Source organism: Rhipicephalus microplus, chromosome 2 (genome assembly GCF_043290135.1).
Source record: "Rhipicephalus microplus isolate Deutch F79 chromosome 2, USDA_Rmic, whole genome shotgun sequence".
Lineage (NCBI taxonomy): Eukaryota > Metazoa > Arthropoda > Arachnida > Ixodida > Ixodidae > Rhipicephalus > Rhipicephalus microplus.
The window spans coordinates 80,797,210-80,816,345 of record NC_134701.1 but is presented as its reverse complement, the minus strand read 5'-3'; the positions used below and the strand labels follow the sequence as shown (position 1 = coordinate 80,816,345).

The 19,136-nt window shown below is 46.6% G+C and overlaps 1 non-coding gene across 1 annotated transcript; it reads left to right on the top strand.

The window, feature by feature from the left end:
• Positions 1-18,746: 18,746 nt before the first annotated feature.
• On the top strand, positions 18,747-18,817 carry TRNAG-GCC (transfer RNA glycine (anticodon GCC)). Its single transcript has one exon. It is a non-coding gene; the product is annotated as a tRNA-Gly (tRNA).
• The last annotated feature ends 319 nt before the right edge of the window (positions 18,818-19,136 follow it).

The window sequence follows — 19,136 nt, the reverse complement described above, 5'->3', positions numbered from 1 at the left end:
ATTTCCCACGTCATATTCTCTGATTTCAGCGATCATCTGCCTATCATGCTAATACTTGAACAGTAATCAACGCCTAAAAAATGAAATGAAATGAAAACATACCGACACATATCCCCACGTACACTTGAGGATTTAAGGGAAAGACATTTGCTCAATAATTGTAGTGAGATAATGGCCCTTACAGATGTGAATAATGAGTACGATAAGTTTCTGCACATATTTAAACAGAGTTATTACGCTTCTTTCCTAGTTAAACCATATTACGGGTGCAAGAGGGCTCGCAAACCGTGGGTCACTCGAGACTTGCTAAAGTTAATCAACGTGAAAAACAGGATGTTTGAGGCTTTTCTTAAGACACGCAACAGCGAAACGCTGCAAGAACTTAAATGTTTCAGAAACAAATTGAACAAAGCCATTTCGAAAGCAAAGGAAGAATATTTTAGAACAACTTCCGACAATGACTGTCTACGAAAGAGTGACGTAGTCTGGAAAAAAATTAATAATCTCTTGAACAGAAAGCCAGTATCCGACGCCGTTGACTGTATGGTGGTTGATAATGTGTTACTAAGCGGGGAAACACTCGCGAACAGTTTCAATGACTTTTTTTGACCACATAGAAAACACGGATACTTCCGCGGTTACTTCTGTAGATGTTCCACGGTCACCATGGTTTTTCTTTTTTAAGCCTACTTCTGTTTTCGAGGTGATTACTCTTTTTTCCGGCCTTCGGAACAGTCGTAGCCCCGATGCAGACGGATAAGTAATTAAACCCGTTAAGTACGTACTAGATTTTATCGCTCCTGTCATCGCACACACATTTAACAAAGCTATCTCATGTGGCGTTTTTTCAAGTAGCATGCGAGTTGGTAGAGTGACAGTAATTCATAAAGGAGGCGACAAAAATAGCTTCTCCAACTACCGTCCAGTCTCGATATTGCCAGTTTTTTCGAAATGGCCTTGAGAAAGTTATTAATACCCGCATCTAGATCTTTAGTAGAAAGTTTCATCTCTTAACTACCTATCAATTCGGATTTAGAAAAAAATGTTCCTCAGAGGACGCACTCTTGCTCCAAAAAGAGCTCATATTAGAAAACATAGAAAACAAAACATTCACAGTAGGACCATACCTTGATTTTAGCAAAGCCTTCGATCGTGTCAAGCATGATATTCACTTACAGAAAATGGAATGCTATGGATTTCGGGGAGTTGCATCACAACTTCTTCGCTCCTACCTAGACAAAAGACTTCAATTTACCGAAATAGGCACCCACAGATCACGTCTCAGGCGTATCTCTTGTGGAATACAACAAGGCAGTAATTTAGGGCCAATGCTTTTCCTGTTTTACATTAATGATGTAATACAATCAATCACCACTTGTCAGTTCATCGTTTACGCCGATGATTGCACTGTCTTTTTTAAAGGCCAGGAATTATGTAGCATTCAATCTGAAGCAAGTACATTCTGTTCGAAGCTGAATGACTGGTGCAAGGCGAACAGCCTTGTACTGAATGAAGCCAAAACTAAGTGTGTTATATATCGTGCTCGCGGCGCGCTAGCTGTAGCACCTCAGGAGCTTGTCCTAGGTTCGTTTACACTGTTCGCATTGAAAAATGCGTTAAAATACTTGGCATCATCTTCAACGAGCACATGTCATGGAATGACCAGGTAAACGCGGTTACGCTGAAATTGGCTAAGTCTGTAGGAATAATTAGCCGTCATTGACACATACTACGAGCTAAAATAAGGAGATTACTTTACCATGCGCTTTTTCGATTCCCAACTATGTTACTGCTTCCTAGTATGGGGTAAAACTACAGCCCTTAATATGTCAAAACTGAGCGTGTTACAAAAGAAAATGGTTCGACTTATCTCAAATTATCCCTTTCTAGAACACACCGCCCCTCTATTCAAGCAGCATGAAATTGTGGAAATATCAGATATATATGCTTATAAATTGCTTTGCTGCTACAAAAAGGCAGCACTCGAGAAATCGGACACATTTGTTAAACTCACGAACCTTACACAAAACGCAATTTCTTATCATGTCCGATATCAACCGCCTTGGCACGTTCCATTCTCACGCACACACTATGGAACACAACACGCACGACATTTCGTCCCAACAACATTAAACTATTTCGAAACGCAAGGAACAGATGTTTTATTCCACACAAAAAAAAGAAATTTAAAGTATGTTGATTGATTGATTGATTGATTGATTGATTTGTGGGGTTTAACGTTCCAAAACCACCATATGATTATGAGAGACGCCGTAGTGGAGGGCTCCGAAAATTTAGACCACCTGGGGTTCTTTAACAAGCACCCAAATCTGAGCACACGGGCCTACTAAAAGTATGTCGATATAACAAACTTGCCTTTTCCAATATTGGAGTATACACGTGTTTTGCAAGTTATTCGTGTTTTCCTATTTCCTTCATTATTCATATGATATATATATATATATATATATATATGTGTGTGTGTGTGTGTGTGTGTGTGTGTGTGTGTGTGTGTGTGTGTGTGTGTGTGTGTGTGTGTGTGTGTGTGTGTGTGTGTGTGTGTGTGTGTGTGTGTGTGTGTGTGTGTGAATCATGCGCATGCATATCAGTATATAACTGCGCCTTGTACATTTTAATGTACTTGAAGTGCCTAATATATTTCTTTCCAATTTTTTGTTTTTTCTTCTTCTCTGGCTTTGTTTTACTTTTTGTTTTGTTTTTGTGCTTGTTTTTCTTTTCGTCTTTTTTCTTCTTTTTTTCTCGTTATTTATTTTTAGCAAGTGCATAATTAGGTACATTTGACCTTTTAGTGCACCTGCGCCCGTAGTGAATGCACTATGACATTGATTTGAAACTGTTTAGCGACTATTATTATGCTTTTTTCCCCACCTTTATCAGGTGCTGTACCCTGTCGTTTCGCCACCGATGGGTGGCTGGGGCTTTGTCAAGCTGTCACTGGACAGCTTTTTTCCTGGCCACTTTTTTTCACCGTAAATGTTTTTATTTTTGGTGAAAATAAAGTTATTTGATTGATTGATTATTTTTTTTCATGACACCGTTACAGACTATTAAGAAAACCTGTCCTTGTCATCCCATTTGCTATCTTTGGGCTGCCCTTCACCATTGAAAATATTGTTACGAGGCAGTGGGCATGGCTCTGGCGTCGTAGACGCATCGATGAAGAAGTGGATTGGGCGCGCGAGATCCTAGCAGCACTGGGGTGTCACACCTACCCGTATATATTGCAAATGCACTCGTTTCTCTTTTCCGTGTATTTTAAATCACCGTAACAAATTGGTGGACGGGCTTGACAACGAAGCGCCACACAACGGAGCTCCACAGTGGTCGTCAAATCGGTGTTTCCGTGATGGAACACGAGAGTGATCCCACAGCCACCTCTCCATCGGCCTCGGCGAAGCCTGCACCATCCACGGCAGCGCCTCCACCAGCTCCACCCCCACCCACGTACGTGCTGACGCATGCGAAACATCCAGGAACATTCTGCGGTACAGACAAAGTTGATGTTGAGGACTGGATAGCTGACTACGAACGTACCAGTGAGCTCAACCAGTATGAGCGGACTCTGATGCTGGCCAACGTGCTGTTTTACCTGAAAGGCACGACCAAATTCTGGTACGAGAACCATGAAGAGGAGATCGGCAGTTGGGACACATTCAAGAAGAAGCTTCGCGACTTATTTGGGAAGCCCTTCGGTCGACAGGCGGCTGCTAAGAAGGAGTTGTCTATACATGCCCAGACGTCCACAGAGCCGTATATCTCGTATATACAGGACGCGCTGGCTTTTTGTCGTAAAGTCAGCAACGACATGTCGGAGTCTGATAAGGTTGTCCACGCCCTCAAGGGGATAGTGGACGATGCGTTGAACCTGCTAATGCCGGAACTCCACGACCACCAAGGAAATTATTCAGGAATGCCGGCGTTTTGAACAGGCCAAAAGCCGGCGTATTTCAAGATCATTCACTCGACTGCCGAACACCGCTGCGACGCCCTCCTGCGAAGATGGACGGACCTCTTATCGGCAGTCTTCACTGACATCTGAAATTACGCGAATCATTCGGTGGGAAATCGAAGCACTTACACGAGCTCTTCCAACAACGGCCACGTCGATTAGCAAGTACCTCAGCTTTGCTTGGTACAGTTCATTGTGCGGGAAGAACTCAGCGATTTGGGCTTCGATATCTGCGCAATCGCTCAGTCTCGACCAATTGGCTTCCGTTCAAGGTCGCCGCCTCGGCCCAGGTCACCACCCCAGGCACGGTCTTTTCCACGCTCGCGCAATCTAGCCGAATGGTGAACGGTGGGTGATCGGCCGATCTTCTTTAACTGCCGCCGCATAGGGCACGTCACATGGTATTGCCGCAACCACTGGTCTTCGTCCCGAACACAGTACAACACTGCTCACCGCGCCGACACCTACCGGCTTTTCCAGCCTCCTGCGCCGATTCCCGACAGCTACCGCAGCCTTCCACCCTTCGGTGCCCCTGATACGCAGCACAGCTGCTCACCATCGCCTCGACGTCATCAGTCTCTTTCGCCGCCTGGACGTCACCCGTCGTCCCCTTCTTCTCTACGACGACGCCCGACCTTCCCGCTCAATTTTCATCAGGAAAACAAAGCGGTGCAGCTCTTAGAGGTGAAGCTGCATCCTCGATACCGACCTCAAATCCTCTCCTTGTACTGCCGACACGAAGAAATTTGATCGACTTCGACGTTCACGGCAAGATTGTTTCTGCACTTATTGACACAGGGGCGCATATTTCTTTGATGAGTGCCCGACTTCGTCGCTGCCTGAAGAAAGTTCTCACACCGGCTGCTTCTGGCATTATTCGTGTCGCGAAGGAAGAAGTCTTGCCATCACAGGAATGTGCACAGTATGCATCACAATCGCCGATAAACCCACATCTGTTCTCTTTACAGTTATTGAGCAGTGCCCCAATGACCTGATACTTGGATTGGATTTCTTGTCCACTCATGCCGCTCTCATCGACTGTGCAACCGGCGTTCTGCAACTTAAGCTGCCTCGACTTGGGGCTTTGCTGTCCTCACCATCACACCGCTTGTGCGCTGTTGATTATGTTTGGCTGTCATCGCAAGCCACCACGTTTGCGGCCTTAACGATATCACCAGCTCTTCCTGACGGTGACTACATAGTGTCTCCATTAGTGGATGTGCTCATGGCGCGAAGTGTTGCTGTGCCGCATACCATCGTGACTATCGCGGACAACTACGTTCAGCTTCCGCTTCTCAACTTTAGTAGCTCGACCCAAGTTCTCGCGCAAGGCATTTCGTTAGGCCATGTTTCCCCACTTGATGCATGTTACGTCGTGGCATTGGACCCTGAAGACTGCTCGTCTGCTATTGCAGCCAGCCGAGCAAACGCCCCTACCGACGAAATCACGATGACGATTGCCCCTGATCTTCTGCCCTACCAGGCTGCGCAACTCCACTACGTTCTGACCACCCACCGAGATATTTTCGACATCGATGACCACCCTTTGGGTCAAACGTCCATCGTGCGTCATCAAATACATACCGGCGAAGCTATTTCTGTTAGACGGCGATCATCTCATGTTTCCCAGTCCGAACGCAAGGTCATACAACGCGATGTCGAGAAGATGCTCTCCAAAGGAGTGATAGAGGCCTCTTCAAGTCCATGGGCGCAACCTATTGTTTTAGTCAAAAAGAAGGATGGCAGTTCGAGATTTTGCGTCGACTACCATGCCTTGAACAAGATAACCCGCAAAGACGTATATCCGCTGCCACGAATCTACGACGCCCTTGACTGCCTTCATGACACTCGATACTTCTCATCTATAAATCTGCGTTTGGGCTATTGGCAAATTTCTGTCGACGACTTAGACCACGAAAAAACTGCCTTTGTCACACCGGACGGCCTTTAACAGTTCAAGGTTATTAGTTCAAGGTGCAACGCCCCGGCAACGTTCGAACGCATCATCGACTCTTTCCTCTGTGGTTATAAATGGTCCATCTGCCTTTGCTACCTCGACGATGTGAATGTTTTTCCCAACGTTTGAAAGCCCCCTAACTCGCTTGTCGACCATTTTAGCCGTTTTTCGTCGAGCGGGACTCCAGCTGAACTCGAAAAACTGCAATTTCGGCCGACAAGAAATCATGGTCCTTGGTGATCGTGTAAGTGCTGCTGGCGACCAACTGGACCCTGACAAAATTAGCGCTGTCAAGAACTTTACTCTGCCTTTTACCATTAACGATGTTCGTCGTTTTGTGGAATTATGCTGGTACTTCCGACGTTTCATACGCAATTTCGCTACGATTGCACGACCACTCACTGATCTTCTCAAAAGGAATGCGCCCTTCTCGTGGGGACAAGGCGAAGCAGTTGTGTTTTCCACGCTGATTCAGCCGCTCACTCCACTGCCAATATTGGCTCAATTCGACCCGTCCGCTACGACTGAAGTTCGCACAGACGCCAGTGCTCACGGCATCGGCGCCGTCTTCACTCAACACCAGGGAGAAAACACATGTTATTGCGTATGCCAGCCGCCTTCTCTGCACATCAGAGCGAAACTATTCGATAACAGAGCGCGAGTGTCTTGCGTTGGTCTGGGCTGTAGCAAAATTTCGCCCCTACTTGTATGGCCGGGAGTTATCAGTCATTACGGACCACCACGCTCTGTTTTGGTTGTCGTCGCTCAAGGACCCAACTGGTTGCCTAGGTCACTGGGCTCTACGTCTCAGGAGTATAGCTTCGACGTAATTTACGAGTCTGGCCGGTTACACCAAGATGCCGATTGTCTCTCGCGTTATCCGGTAGACCCTGCTAGCCTCGCTGTCCATGAGAGCGATTTTTGTGTGCTCGCCATATCCGATTTGCCCGACATTGACATAGAGACAGGGGCGCAACCCTCAAGACGATCATTGAGCGAGTATCTTCAGGACATTCTGACCCTTCGCTCTGTCAATATGTCCTCCACAACGAGATTCTGTACCACCGCGACATGAAGCCTCATGGTCCGGAATTTTTGTTAGTTATTCCTCGAAACCTGCGTGCCACCATTCTTCAACATCTGCATGACGCTCCGACGGCAGGACACCTTGGTTTTTCACACACCTATCACCGCGTGCGGCAACGGTTCTTTTGGCCTGGCCTGTATAAATTTGTGCGCCGCTATGTCGCTCTTTGGGAGCGCTGCCAACGTCACAAACGACCTGCTCTCCGTACGTCTGGCGTACTCCAACCTATCGACATTCCCCCGGAACCATTCTTCCGCGTCGGCCTTGACTTGCTCAGACCTGTCCCAACGTTCGTGTCAGGCAACAAGTGGATCGCTGTCGAAACTGACTATGCGACCAGATACGCTATAACTCGTGCCTTGCCAAGTAGCTGCGCTACAGACGTCGCAGACTTTCTACTGAATGACGTCATTCTGTGGCATGGAGCTCCGTGCCAGCTTCTGACGGATCGTGGCCGCTGCTTCCTCGCAAAAGTTATTGATGAAATCCACCGTAGCTGCTCTACCATACATCACCTTACTACTGCCTACCATCCCCAGACAAACGGTCTCACAGAGCGCCTCAACCGAACTCTTACAGAAATGTTGTTCATGTACGTCTCTGCTGATCACCATGACTGGGACGCAATGCTCCCCTACGTTACGTTTGCGTACAATTTATCGAAGCATGACACCGGCGGCTATTCTCCGTTCTTTCTTCTGTACGGCTGCAACCCTGCATTGTCATTCGACACACTCCTTCCTTCTGATTCTACCAAACCAAAAGTGTATGCTCAGGACGTTGCTTCTCGAGCCCGCGTCGCTCGCCAAATTGCGCACACTAGGCTCACTGCTTCTCATGCCTCACAAAAAGTCCGCTACGATGACTGGCACCACGACGTTGACTACTCTGCTGACTCTCTCGTCCTACTTTGGACGCCGCATCAGCGCGAAGGCTTGTGCGAGAAGCTCCTTTCACAATACACCGGGCCTTTCAAAGTTTTCCGCAAGGTCACCGACGTCGACTACCTCATCACTCCCGTTGAACCACGCTCATCTTCTGCCACACCACCTACTGATGTTGTTCATGTGTCGCGACTATAACGATACTACACTGCCAGCGCTGCTTGACTTAGCGGCGCCGTGATGGCGCTTCGTCTACCGGGGATGATGTTACGAGGCAGAGGGCATGGCTCCGCTGTCGTAGACGCATCGATGAAGAAGCACATTCGGCGCGGGAGGTCCTAGCAGCACTGGGGTGTCACACCTACCTGTAAATATTGCAAATACACTCGTTTCTCTTTTCCGTGTTTTTGTTATCCCCGTAACAATATATTCAACATATACAAGTATAGACATCCAGCGGACATTCCAAGGACTAAACGAGAGGTGGCTAACTTTTACTACTACTACAACAACAACAACTTCTACTACTACTAGTATTACTGCTGCTCCTGCTACTACTACACACATCGAGGACGCACGAGCCACGGTCAAAGGAGTTTCACCTTGTCACGATATTTCGTCACCCGGCGCGTTTTGTTTGAGTCAAGTGGGATGAACGCATGAAGAGGACGCGGGGTGTGGCACAAAAACACCTTTCATTACACACTGAAACACAGAGTACACACTGAAGACTAACAATCTCTGAAGACTAGCAAACTCTTCTGCCTCCCGAAACACAACACGTAAAACGTCCCTCGAAGGCCATGTCCTAGGCGCGCCACTATATTCACGTTCAGCGGTTAACGTCTCCCGAACGAATGGGATGTAGTATGTCGAGAGCTTACGACGAATATCAGTCGCGCCAACACCCGAGCGTAGCTCGCCGCGTGAGTTCGTGCTATAGTTGTCCCTGCTGAACTGGAAAGGCCCGTTGCAAACGCTCCGAAGTATGAGGACGTCGTTCTCATGTAGTGGTCGAACTAGTACCGGCAGGTATACTCCTGGCACGTTCCAGGCCCCTCTGGTCCGTGCGCCGTTGACGTGGCAGACGGGTGTCCACAAGCCCGGGTTCGCTGAAGGTCGGCGGCATGACACTGACCAGTCTCAGCTGTTCTCTGCACCACCTGCCAGCTGGACGACCGGAGCCACGAAGACGGTAGCTCGCCGAAATACAAACTCCGGTGGCTTCAGGAGTGTTGCACTCCCGGGGCAGGACCCACTCTTGCTTGCTTGATCATTTTTTGTGGCTCTCACCTACTAAGGGGGATTGGCCAAGAAGCCAGCTGTTAATGTAAGTCAATACCTTAAGATTATCCAGGCTAGAGAAATAGGGTTGCTTTGTTTTGATTTGGCGGGTTTAATTTAGCACAACGTGAAAAAAGGAAAAGAAGAGAAATAATACATTTTTGTTCAATAACTGAGTTGTAATTGTTATATGAAATTCTTCTGAAGGTCAAGTCATTACAGTGTAATAGTTAAATATTAAAAGTTGGATTGGCTAGTGAAAATGGCTCAGCAAGGTAATCTTCCTGTGTTACATGGGAATTCGCCGAGAGCCCCGCAGATGTACCTGTTGCTAAGTCCTAATGAAGCCATCCCAGAGGAGAAAATATTAGGCGTATACCTATTCCTAGTTTATTTATAAAATTTCGAAACAATTTTTTCCTTTATATTTAAAACGGTGACATGTGAGAAGAAAACGGTTGATATTTTTGCGTTCATTACAGCTTGAGCACAGAGGGGATGGTACCAGACCTGACCTGCCTCGAACATCTGCCGTCTTCTCCGTCGTCCACGCCAAGTTTCTCCCATGCGCGCGCTCGTCCAATCTCTTGTGCACGGGCGCACTCTTTGTCTTTTTTTTTTTGGCCCAATTTGTTTTCTTAGTTGCATGCCGAGCATCTTTCTTCTTTTTTCTTTTTTTGTCATCCATGAAACACCTCTAAGAACAAAGAAACCTGCCAATAAAATAATATCATAAAGAACTTTAATACGAGTCCGATTCAAACTGAGGCTCTCTGCGTGGCAATCAGGCGTTCTACCACCGAGGCACGCCAATGGTCGAAACTGATTCGAACAAAAAAAAAATGGCAGCATATCCACGGGGTGGATGATGGAGAGTGGGGCGAAGCATCCGTCCGTGTATTCGATCTTGCTTCCATCCGTCCGTGCGTCCATCCTTGCGTCCACCCATGAGTCCATCCGCCCGTCCGTGCGTGCGTGCGTCTGTACGTGCGTCCGCACGTCCATTCATGTGTCCGTCCATGCGTTTGTCCATGCATCCACCCTGCGTCTGCCCATGCGTCCATCCGTTCATGCAGCCATCCGTGCGTCCGTCCATGCATCTGTCTGTGTGTCCATTCGTCCATTTAGTCAACAGCCCAAGTACAAAATCTCGCATCTTTTCATTATATATTCCGCATATAGAAGCACCGCCATCCAGCAGACATTCCAAGGACTAAACGAGAGACGGCACACGCACACTTTCTTACGGCTGGCGCTTCGTGTCTACTTCCCACCTTTAACAACCTCGAGTTCATGGTATATACAAGTTCACTGTATTCATGGCACTGCGGCCCAACGCTCGCTAAACCTTTCTGAAACAAAGGAGGTTACGTCCAGCAAGTATAACGTAGCAACCTTTTCTTGTCAGATAATGCTCAATGTACATGCCAATGACTGCTGATGGGGAATGAGAGACAGAAGAATTTGACTTTTAGTTAACGCGAACGCTGCGATTTTTTTATTGTTCAACAACGCACAGGAGAAATCTCCCACCGGCACCCCCTTGGAGGTCAAAGCGTAAGACATGTTACGTACTACGAGGGACGAACGGGTGCCGCTTTGAGGAGCTTCACCCCTAAAACTCAATATAAATTTCATGCATTAGAAGTTCTCATTGATATTGTGTCTATCCAAAAAAGCGAGGCCTTATGTATGCACTTCTTTCGCTCAAGCTGTAGAAGGAACCTCTTAATGCACGCAACATTAGGCGGTAGAAGCGTAGAATTGCGCCAGGCGTCATACATGTGATATTTGCAACAAGTGGGTGTTTTAAAAGCCCGCCCATTAGAGAGCACTCCAATACATGTTCGCATGCTGCCTTACGCACGTGGAGAAGGTCCATCGCAGATTGTCATTGTTGGCACTTAACAATTGTAGTTTAAATAGACATTCTACGATCGTTTGAAAAGCCCAGGGTTGCACGCACAGTCCTTCGTTCTCTCACAGCATGGTTGAAGCATACAACGAGAACGAAGTTTTCACACAGGGTCCGGCTATGCTATCGCAGTCTATTCTTGAAGGTGAACCTGAAGCATCGTCCAAATTGCGGAATTATTGTGTTTGTAAGTGTTGTGTAATTGTTTCACACAATATACATAATACAAAACGGCGTCAGCTCAGCCATTACTACCAGTTGCTGCCACATGTAATAATAATAATAATTATAATAATAATAATAGTAATAATAATAATAACCATGAAATGGAAAGATAATTTTCATTTGCAGCACAATATAAACTGTCGGAACAAGTCCGGTTACGCTACGAAACGAGAGACACTCACTAACTCTATCTCCATTGACGGAACGTGTCAACAGTCTGAAGTAATTTTTTTTCCTAAAAAGATACTATTTAAGCCAGATTGTCCGATCAAAATGAGACACTAATCTAGCTATCCCAATTGTAATCACACATTCAGCACTACGCCTTTTCATGTGTGCCTTTTGATGTTGTACGTGTGATTTTTTTTTCAACCGTGCAAGTTGAATATATATGTTTCATTCGAGAACCGTTAGAATAACGTCGGTAGCATATTGGTTTTGCTTGGTTCTTCAAAGCACATGTGGAAACTAACACATTGATTAGTTTTTTCTTCTTATTTTTTTCTGTTTTATGCACCTATGTATGCACTACTCAGCCAAGATATTGTTCTAAATCGGAATGTCTAAAAAGAGACATGAAAAAAAACCTGCGTCAGCCGGGCCACCCGCGTGGCAGGCGAATATTCTACCACTGAACCACCGACTTTTTTTTTTCTTTACTACCGGTTTTGCACAAGGTACACACATCAATATAAGTCACTTTTAACAGTAACATACAAACAGCAGTGATGACAAAACAGTCGCGGTACTATTAGTGATTACAGTGCTAAAATTCCTTCAGGTTCACCAGGGGTTCAACCCTGGAGAGCCAGTCCGGAACAAAATCTTGTTGTGTGAGTATATCAATGAACTGAGCAATGCTTTCGCGGAAAAGCATACGGGCCGGACGCCCGTCAGGGTCACAGTAGTAACCGGCCATTCTTGCCTGCCATAGACAATGGAGGCCAAGCAGCATTATAGGATCAAAAGGCAGTCCCTCCTCTTTTTCTACTGCTTAAAACCTGATACCCAGTGAATGTAAGAGAAGTTCCTTTTTTAGAGTTCTCTGTAAAACATCCCAGAAGTAAACCCCTTCCCAACAATGCAGAAAAACGTGATCTATTGTCTCCGGCTTTCGGCAGATCAAACAGTTCGAACCCCATCGCATATAAACTCTTGTATCTTCTAAAAAAGTCTTAACCGGTAGTGTTCCGGATGTCACAGAACGAGCGCTAAAAATGGGCGCGCCGCCAAATTCTTGCGGTAACGCGCGGAAGAGACGCCGGGAGGTAAAAAGAAAAAAAAGAAAACAAAAATCCAAGGCTCCCCGGGCGCGCGCTCTCCCCTTGGAAGCGTGGCTTCGCCGACGAACCTCCTCACCCCACATCGGCGGCCGAGATAGCGCGCGATATTTCTAGAACGAAGGAGGCGTGGCCACGCCGAGTTGAGTCATCCGACGCGGAGGGCGTTCCAACCGTCTCGCCCTCTTCCCAGCCTTCGCTGCGTATCGCGCCGACGAAATGAGAAGAACCGTCTGGAATATCGCGCGCAAGGTATTTAACCGAGCAGCCGAGATGAGAGATCAGGAGTAGACGTAAGTTGCGCCAGAGTGCGAAGGGATCCCGCCGTGTAGTCGGCGAAGGTTTGTCCGTAGGGACGAAGCACTGAGGGGTGAAGGCTCGAGCTACAGGCAAGAGCGTGTGTCTACTGCTATCGAGCGAGGACGCGTGGCAACAGCTGCGTGTCTGAAGCCGACGTGTTCGGGCGAAGAAGTTTGGAGCTTGGAGAGTGGCCAATTGAAGACGCGAGGTTTCCTGGAAGAGAAACTTCGAGGGCGCGGAACGACAACAACGCTGGACTTTGAGTGAGTGATTCTCGGAAGAGTATCATTCAGACTTTTGTTCCAAGGACTTTGGACTGAATAGGTTTTATATCTTTTTAGTCTTTAAGTGTCTTGGTTGTTCAATGCATGCGACTGCATTGTAGTGCGTATTGTTGTCTGCGTCCGTTGTTTCAAGTGTGGTTGATTGTACTGTGTAGTACGTTGTTTGTTCGGTGACGTCTTGTATGTACTATTCTGGAGTGTGCATACGTGTGTATTGTTTTTGATCTGCCGTTAATGGGAATATAATTTTGTTTGTTTATCAACTCTCGTCTCTGACTTGTTCTTTGGACCACAGCCGGCGTCCGCTGGCGCGCCAAAAAGGACCACTTCTAAATTGTCCACGCTTTCGTGGTGCGGTTCGGGGGGTCGATACTTCGACCCTTGGAATTAGCCCGGCATTGCCTCCCTAATAAACGGGACATGTGTGACACCGGAGTGTAATTTAAAGAAAAAGCTTTTTGCACTAGGCTGAATTTGCATTTTCTTAACACGCTTAAGAACATCATTGCCTTCTCCCCCGTTATTAATTACCCTTTACATAGGAACTGGAAAAATCATGTCGCATATGTCTTTATGCAATTTCTTTCGCCCGACCGAAGAAAGGTATTCAATCGAAAACCGAACTGACAAGAACCGGACACTGTCTGCAACTTCCTTAAGGAAACCTCGCGTAGCTCCCGGCATGCTTGCGGTGCTAACCACAAAGTTAGGCAGAACACGACAAAGGCGTAACTGGCATACTGTTCTTAGGAAGGGGTGTTGAATATCTCGAAAGAAAATACAATGATTAACTTGTTGTCGCACGAACAGATGCGACATGCTTAGTCCCCCTGTTTTACTCTTCGGAACAGATTTGTCCTACTACATTTTTCCCAAGTAGACCCCCATATAAACACAGCAAATATCCTATGCAGCTTTTGCACATGCACCCGTGAACAACACAGAACCTGCATCACATACCATAATTTGCTCATTAAAAATATGTTGCATACAGTGGCTCTGGCAAACTTCGAGAGACAGTAGCCATTCCACTGCGCTGCCCTTTCACGCGTTTCTTTTATTTGTTCAGTCCAGTAATCATTGGTGTCTTTGTAGTGCTGGAAAGGCACGCCTAGATATTTTACTGGAGTATTAAACCAGTGGACGTTAGCATAGGTATCTGGGGTTCATGTCCAGTCTCCGTGCCACAACCCCAGACACTTTCTCCAATTAACCCGACTTCCAGTAATTTCTCCAAAATTTTTAACAACGGCAACTGTTTCTTGTACACTCTCTTTGGTAGTGTAACACACTGCTACATCATCAGCGTATGCCAAAACCTTTACCTCGGCGTCAAGCAGTCTAAAAGCACGGATGGTCTCTATTATGGCCAAGCATAAACTCTCTATGTAAATGCAAACAAGAGAGGACTTGCCAGACATCCCTGGCGTACAGAACGTTCCAGCCTAATGGGAGACGCCGGGATCTTGTTAATAATTAGTCGTGTAGAAGAGTTCTTATACGCCAAAACTATGCCCTCTGTAATCACCGATCCCACATTGACATGTTCAAGTATGGAGAATAACACATCTTGCAGGACGCAGTCAAAAGCCTTTTCTAAATCAAGCTGGAGGATCGCAACATGAGAATTAAAGCATCGCATCTCTCAAGGACACATCGCATTGTGTGTGTGTTCATCAATATTGAGCGCCCCTTGATGCCACACGTTTGGTGCTCCCCAACTATTCCGGTGATTACGGACTGCAATCTACCTGCCAATACTTTCATGAGTATTTTGTAGTCAGTGTTGGTTAGCGAAATGGGCCTATAAGACGAAACCAGTTTTCTTTTGCTTTGTTATCCGCCTTAGGTATTAGAATAGTGTGCGTCTCGGTAAATGAAGGTGGTAACGCTTTGATTGCGTAGGCTTCCTTGAACACAGCTTGTAACACTGGTGAAACTTCTGTTTTAAAAGCTTTATACCACATCGCACCGAGACCGTCAGGCCCCGGCGACTTCCCAGCGGCGAGACTATCTATTGCATATTCCATTTCAGAAACGGTTATAGGCCTCTCTAACGCTTCTTTCGTTTCGAGGGATAATTGCGGCATCCGGCTCAAGAAAGTGTCCTTGAACTTCGTAACATCTACTAATGTGGCTGTGAAGAGATCCTTGTAATACCGAAAGAAAGCTTCAGCGATAGTGCTGTTAGTATTTAGCAGAATTCCATTTTCCTCTATTTCGTCGATGTGATTACGACGCGCTCGTGATTTCTCGATTCCAAGTGCGCGCTTGGTAGGAGTCTCCCCCATAGCCCACGCCTCTGCTCTCGCTCGAATAAGGGCTCCTCTGTAGCGTTCCTGCTCTACTAGCTCAATTTGTCGTTTCACCGTTCGAATATCTTCCTTATATGCATCGGGCTCCTTGCTTTCTAATGCTATCAATTTCTTAAGCGTTGTTCTGAGTTCATTTTCTTTCATTCTTTCTTGATATATTAAAGTACTAGATCTCGATATGCCTTTCATTTTAACGCTTTGCTTCAAAAGCTCCCATTCCTCGCCAAAATTACTGGCTCCGATCACTTTAATGTTCTTAATTCTCTCAGTCACAAAATTATTAAAAATGTCATCCCCAAGTAGTTTAGCGTTAAACTTCCATAAATCCCAACTAAATTTGTTTTCTTTTTGTTTAAGTCCCACGTTGCATTGTACAAGACAATGCTTAGAGAGACAGGTAAAACTGTGTAACTATTGCTTTTAGCTAGCGTCTCCCCTGCCATGTATATCCTATCAAGACGTCCGTGACTGGTTCCCTGAAAATGCGTAAATCGAACTTCGCGACCTGCTTCGAGGCACTCCGCAACATCATCCAGGTCAAACTCATTCAGCAAGTCATAGAGCACTTCAACACTTCTGTCTCGCACATGGCGGTTAATAATTCTATCCTTAGCGCTCAATACACAATTGAAATCCCTCAATAAAATAAGCTGTTTTGGTGTCCGTAAATGTTGCTTAATTAACGAAAAGAAAGTTTCTCAGTCTGCCTCCACGTTCGGCGCATAGACACAAATGACGCGCCATTCCTTTCGCTAGTACTAAAATCACAAGTCACTGTTCTACCAGAGTCACAAGAAAAGTGACTTTCAACAAACAATCCTGGAATCTTTTTAACAAAAAGCACACAACCGGCCGAAGTTCCATTTGCGTGACTAACTATGGCATAATATTTAGACGTGAACCGCAGCATCATGCTCCGGGTCTCCTCCTCACCTTCCACTTTTGTCTCCTGCACGGCTAACACGTCAATATCTTGGTCAATTAACAACCGATACAATTGAGCCTGCTTTTTCCTGGAGGCCAAACCTCGGACATTTAGGGCTGCAAAGCTCAAGGCCCATTGACTCGCCATCGTTACTCGCTAAAAAAAGGAGGGGGTAGGCCCGGAGCATGGTGGTTACCGTGTACGTCTAGCTCCCTGCTAGACGTCTCCGGGGCCATCCGATGGTCCGGCATCAGTTAGCTGCTGGTCCCTTGGAGTGCCAGCCGGTCGGTCCACAGGTAGATTGGACCTCGCTCTGAGGCCCGAGCGCCGCCCCGGTGTCGCCTTCGCTGGCGGTCCCTCAACTTTGCTCTCGTGAGCAGTGCCCACAGATTGCTCCAGCGAACACTTGACCGCCGAGCTCGTGTTGATCCCGCGGGTCATTCCGTGCGCTGGCATGTCACGTCCTCTCGCCGCTTGTGTCGACATGTCCTCCAATTGGCTTTGTGCGTCTTCAGTGGAATTCTCTTGGCTGGTGTGCGCCTTAGCCATTCCTTTCTCCTCGGGTTCCGACGCTGTATCATAATCTTCTAGCGAAACCGTCCCACGTTCAACCAGAGAACTAGCCGCGTCTCCTGCCCCCTTAGCCGGGTCTTCCGCCTCGGCGGCATCCATTGTCTGCTCTTTGATCCCATCGCACGTTGCAGCGCTCGTAACTGCTGCGTACGACCGGACGCACTGAGCGTCTCGATGTCCAAATCGCCGACAAATTGAACACCGTGGCACCCTGCAGTCTCGCCGTACATGACCAGTCCCTTTGCACCGCAAGCATTGCATAGACTTGCCTGGCGCCACAACTAGGGCCAATTCCTCTGCAACGCGCACTTGGTGCGGAAGGTCCTCCACCGTAACTCCACTCTTTAACTTGAGTAGCACGGTTCTCGTCATCGCCGCTTTGTCGCTGACATTGTCGACTCTCTAGCGCTCTCGATCCACTTCGACAACATTGCCGAAGGCCGCGAACGCCGTCCGCACATCCTCATCGGTGACTCCGTAAAGCAGCCAATGAAGCCGCTGTTTTATCTGCCGGTCCTGGGAATCAACGATGAGACACCGGTGTTCCTTCACCTGAAGTTCCTTGAAGGCCAGCAGTTTCTTCGTCGCGTCTTCTCCGTTCAGTGTAACCGCCCAGACGTGATTAATCTGGTACGCTCCGAGTGCTATGATATCCGTTAGCAGTCCAGTGGGGCCCAACGCGTCTCTGAAGTCTTCAACCCTGTAGGGTCTCGCTCGAACGTCTCTGTGCAAAAACACAGTATTTAAGGCAACGCGTCCTGTTGGCAGATGAGGCAGAATCACTTGGTACTCTTCAGTTGACCTGTTACCGCGGCCCTCAAGGGCCGCTGAAGCCATTCCGACGGAGCCCTGCATCCTGCGTCCGTTCACTACCGTGGCCGAAAGCAGAATCACCACTGAACCACCGACGCCGTTGTACAACCCGTGAAGGATTGCCTCGGTCACTGCCCGTAGGCAGGCTAAATGTAGGTCACTGAACCGGTGAATGGACGATTAAAAATCAAGACTCTAGCGAGAGACACTGACGCAACAAGGATGTCTTTTGTGCCATGCAGTGCAATGTGTCAGAGTGTTTAAACTTAATCGAAGTTTCCTTTGCATTGCTTGGCTTCCTGCTGAGCAGAACTTCTCATGAATATTCGTGTCTACGATGAACACCTGCAATCATTCCTTTGACGTGTAACAGCTAAACAATGCACGCAAGTTTTCGGCTCTGTAGTAGGTGACCGAATCGGTTAAGTGTCCGTTCGAATAATAATATTCTTAATAATAATAATAATAATAATAATAATAATAATAATAATAATAATAATAATAATAATAACAATAATAATAATAATGATAATAATAATAATGATAATAATAATAATAATAATAATAATAATAATAATAAAATGGGCACGCAACCTAACACGGAATCTAGTGCACAGCTGAAAACTTTCGTGCCTCTTACACCTGCCACGAGCTAAAGGTATAGTCGCAGGCGTTCACCTTGCAGGCCTGAATAACCGCAATAGAAATTTTGTTCAGCGTTCGATGAAGTAATGCAATAGCAAAGCTGGAATTTTTTTAACAATACATCACAATGTAGTTTCTGCGAAAGAACATGTCACTATTGTTTCCAGGGTGGCTGGCTAACGCAATGTCTTTTCAACAAGCGCTGGCCGGCTCAGTGACCTATATAAGGAACAGGATGTTCAGATGAAAGAAACGCCATTTCCTTATAAGAACGCTGGTGCACGTGCAAGCGTCGGTGGTTCAGTGGTAGAATACTCGCCTGCCACGCGGGTGGTCCGGGTTCGATTTCCGGCCGACGCAAAATTTTTTTGATTATTATGTTTTTTTGGTTGTCATCGCACTCGCTTGACTTTTTTTTTCTGGCCTGAAACAATTAAACTTGAGTCACCGTGCCACGTTTTAACATTAGGAAAATTTTCTACAGACACCTTTGTGCTTCGATATAGGTTAGGTTTAGACAATAGAACTGGTAAAAGTTATTTTAGACAACGTAGCTCACACTTATCTCGTGTAATTTTACGCAAGACATCGTCTCTATTTATTGACATTATATCTGTGGTGTTGTTTAGACTGATTAGCTTGAAAAAAATGAAATGATTTCTCCGTATCATGAAATAGC